Source organism: Branchiostoma floridae, chromosome 6, assembly GCF_000003815.2.
Source record: "Branchiostoma floridae strain S238N-H82 chromosome 6, Bfl_VNyyK, whole genome shotgun sequence".
NCBI lineage: Eukaryota > Metazoa > Chordata > Leptocardii > Amphioxiformes > Branchiostomatidae > Branchiostoma > Branchiostoma floridae.
Window position 1 is genome coordinate 25,395,019 of NC_049984.1, and position 4,343 is coordinate 25,399,361.

Sequence of the window (4,343 nt, forward strand, 5' to 3'; positions counted from 1 at the left end):
AGAACGGAACCACTCCACCATCCATAGCAGCCCATAATGGACATGTGGAAGTTGTGCAGCAGTTGCTGGAGTTTGGAGCAGAAGTGAACAAGGCTGATGAGGTAAGATAGTAGGACAAGTACAACACATGTATCATTGATATCTAATCATTTCCCCCTCAACAAGTAGAGGTTGACTTTCGACATCGCACCTGATAGACCCGTTTTTTCATGTTTATTTACACGAACTACTGTTCTCTGATTACAGGAAGGATTCACACCATTACACATGGCAGCCCAGGAGGGACATGTGGAAGTTGTGCAGCAGCTGCTGAAGGCTGGAGCAGAAGTGGACAAGGCTAAGCAGGTATGACAGTTTAAAATGAGAATACAACATTTCTTTAGACTTGCCGGTTGTACGAAATGTGCTGCTTTCGGATATTCATTCTCATCAAGTTCTATTGACTTTCAGAACGGAGCCACTCCACTGTTCATAGCAGCCCAGACGGGACATGTGGAAGTTGTGCAGCAGCTGCTGAAGGCTGGAGCAGAAGTGGACAAGGCTATGCAGGTAATATTACTGAAAAAACCTAACATTTTTTTTTAATTTATTCATTTGCAAATCCATGCCCGTAGGCTAATTGCAATGATACAGACAGTAAAGAGAGTAACAATAACACTCTAGTCAAGTACGATGTACAGTATGTTGTAAAGAAAATTGACTAATGTCAAAATATCATATATGTTACATAAAATATTCTATAGCACTTAGTGAAAGTTGCTTCGCGCCGCTGTGTCGGAAGCGGGAAATTCAGTCATATGATGCTGTATTTAAGATTGCCCTCCGCTTAGTAAAAACTGATACGGGTCACTGCGTCAGAGGGAAACAATTGTTTATTCTCGTCACATTTCATCCTCCCACACAGGATGGAACCACTCCACTATCCATAGCAGCCCATAATGGACATAATGTGCTCTTTTCCTATGCTCATTCTCATTAAGTTCTACCCACTCACAGGACGGAGCCACACCACTATCCATAGCGGCCCAGGAGGGACATGTGGAAGTTGTGCAGCAGCTGCTGGAGGCTGGACCCGAAGTGGACAAGGCGCCCCAGGTAAGACAGTTTAAAATGACAGTTTAAAACGTTACATTAGTTCTTTAGACTTGCCGGTAGTCTTTTCCGATACTGGCTTATTCTCATTAAGTTCTACTCACTCACAGGACGGAGTCACACCACTGTCCATAGCAGCCCAGAATGGACATGTGGAAGTTGTGCAGCAGCTGCTGAAGGGCGGGGCAAATGTGGACAAGGCTAAAAACGTAAGGAATGGATACATAAACATATATTATGCATTATATTAAATATGTTACATAAAAGATTTTGTTGCCCTCCACTGAGTAAAATTTGATACGGGTCGTTGTGCCGACAGGAGACAATTGTTCATTTTCACATCATATGTTACTCCTGATTCCACACAGAACGGAACCACTCCACCATCCATAGCAGCCCATAATGGACATGTGGAAGTTGTGCAGCAGTTGCTGGAGTTTGGAGCAGAAGTGAACAAGGCTGATGAGGTAAGATAGTAGGACAAGTACAACACATGTATCATTGATATCTAATCATTTCCCCCTCAACAAGTAGAGGTTGACTTTCGACATCGCACCTGATAGACCCGTTTTTTCATGTTTATTTACACGAACTACTGTTCTCTGATTACAGGAAGGATTCACACCATTACACATGGCAGCCCAGGAGGGACATGTTGAAGTTGTGCAGCAGCTGCTGAAGGCTGGAGCAGAAGTGGACAAGGCTAAGCAGGTATGACAGTTTAAAATGAGAATACAACATTTCTTTAGACTTGCCGGTTGTACGAAATGTGCTGCTTTCGGATATTCATTCTCATCAAGTTCTATTGACTTTCAGAACGGAGCCACTCCACTGTTCATAGCAGCCCAGACGGGACATGTGGAAGTTGTGCAGCAGCTGCTGAAGGCTGGAGCAGAAGTGGACAAGGCTATGCAGGTAATATTACTGAAAAAACCTAACAATTTTTTTTTAATTTATTCATTTGCAAATCCATGCCCGTAGGCTAATTGCAATGATACAGACAGTAAAGAGAGTAACAATAACACTCTAGTCAAGTACGATGTACAGTATGTTGTAAAGAAAATTGACTAATGTCAAAATATCATATATGTTACATAAAATATTCTATAGCACTTAGTGAAAGTTGCTTCGCGCCGCTGTGTCGGAAGCGGGAAATTCAGTCATATGATGCTGTATTTAAGATTGCCCTCCGCTTAGTAAAAACTGATACGGGTCACTGCGTCAGAGGGAAACAATTGTTTATTCTCGTCACATTTCATCCTCCCACACAGGATGGAACCACTCCACTATCCATAGCAGCCCATAATGGACATGTGGAAGTTGTGCAGCAGTTGCTGGAGTTTGGAGCAGAAGTGAACAAGGCTGATGAGGTAAGATAGTAGGACAAGTACAACACATGTATCATTGATATCTAATCATTTCCCCCTCAACAAGTAGAGGTTGACTTTCGACATCGCACCTGATAGACCCGTTTTTTCATGTTTATTTACACGAACTACTGTTCTCTGATTACAGGAAGGATTCACACCATTACACATGGCAGCCCAGGAGGGACATGTGGAAGTTGTGCAGCAGCTGCTGAAGGCTGGAGCAGAAGTGGACAAGGCTAAGCAGGTATGACAGTTTAAAATGAGAATACAACATTTCTTTAGACTTGCCGGTTGTACGAAGTGTGCTGCTTTCGGATATTCATTCTCATCAAGTTCTATTGACTTTCAGAACGGAGCCACTCCACTGTTCATAGCAGCCCAGACGGGACATGTGGAAGTTGTGCAGCAGCTGCTGAAGGCTGGAGCAGAAGTGGACAAGGCTATGCAGGTAATATTACTGAAAAAACCTAACAATTTTTTTTTAATTTATTCATTTGCAAATCCATGCCCGTAGGCTAATTGCAATGATACAGACAGTAAAGAGAATAACAATAACACTCTAGTCAAGTACGATGTACAGTATGTTGTAAAGATACAGACAGTAAAGAGAGTAACAATAACACTCTAGTCAAGTACGATGTACAGTATGTTGTAAAGAAAATTGACTAATGCTTCTGCTAGTAATGTCTGTATGTGACATAACATATATGTTACATAAAATATTCTACAGCACTTAGTGAAAGTTGCTTCGCGCCGCTGTGTCGGAAGCGGGAAATTCAGTCATATGATGCTGTATTTAAGATTGCCCTCCGCTTAGTAAAAACTGATACGGGTCACTGCGTCAGAGGGAAACAATTGTTTATTCTCGTCACATTTCATCCTCCCACACAGGATGGAACCACTCCACTATCCATAGCAGCCCATAATGGACATGTGGAAGTTGTGCAGCAGTTGCTGGAGTTTGGAGCAGAAGTGAACAAGGCTGATGAGGTAAGATAGTAGGACAAGTACAACACATGTATCATTGATATCTAATCATTTCCCCCTCAACAAGTAGAGGTTGACTTTCGACATCGCACCTGATAGACCCGTTTTTTCATGTTTATTTACACGAACTACTGTTCTCTGATTACAGGAAGGATTCACACCATTACACATGGCAGCCCAGGAGGGACATGTGGAAGTTGTGCAGCAGCTGCTGAAGGCTGGAGCAGAAGTGGACAAGGCTAAGCAGGTATGACAGTTTAAAATGAGAATACAACATTTCTTTAGACTTGCCGGTTGTACGAAATGTGCTGCTTTCGGATATTCATTCTCATCAAGTTCTATTGACTTACAGGACGGAGCCACTCCACTGTTCATAGCAGCCCAGACGGGACATGTGGAAGTTGTGCAGCAGCTGCTGAAGGCTGGAGCAGAAGTGGACAAGGCTATGCAGGTAATATTACTGAAAAAACCTAACATTTTTTTTTAATTTATTCATTTGCAAATCCATGCCCGTAGGCTAATTGCAATGATACAGACAGTAAAGAGAGTAACAATAACACTCTAGTCAAGTACGATGTACAGTATGTTGTAAAGAAAATTGACTAATGCTTCTGCTAGTAATGTCTGTATGTGACATATCATATATGTTACATACAATATTCTATAGCACTTAGTGAAAGTTGCTTCGCGCCGCTGTGTCGGAAGCGGGAAATTCAGTCATATGATGCTGTATTTAAGATTGCCCTCCGCTTAGTAAAAACTGATACGGGTCACTGCGTCAGAGGGAAACAATTGTTTATTCTCGTCACATTTCATCCTCCCACACAGGATGGAACCACTCCACTATCCATAGCAGCCCATAATGGACATGTGGAAGTTCTCATCACATTTCAT

At 42.3% G+C, this 4,343-nt stretch overlaps 1 protein-coding gene and 2 long non-coding RNA genes across 3 annotated transcripts in view; all 3 read left to right on the forward strand.

Annotated features, from left to right (window-relative positions):
* The window catches only part of LOC118418241, a 72,828-nt gene that overhangs the window by 45,272 nt on the left and 23,213 nt on the right, over positions 1-4,343 (forward strand). The gene's annotated exons all lie outside the window — the stretch shown is intronic.
* Positions 29-544, forward strand: LOC118417205. The gene is made up of 3 exons (XR_004831330.1): positions 29-101; positions 247-345; positions 451-544. It is a non-coding gene; the product is annotated as an uncharacterized LOC118417205 (long non-coding RNA).
* LOC118417203 lies at positions 3,357-3,901 on the forward strand. The gene is made up of 3 exons (XR_004831328.1): positions 3,357-3,452; positions 3,598-3,696; positions 3,802-3,901. It is a non-coding gene; the product is annotated as an uncharacterized LOC118417203 (long non-coding RNA).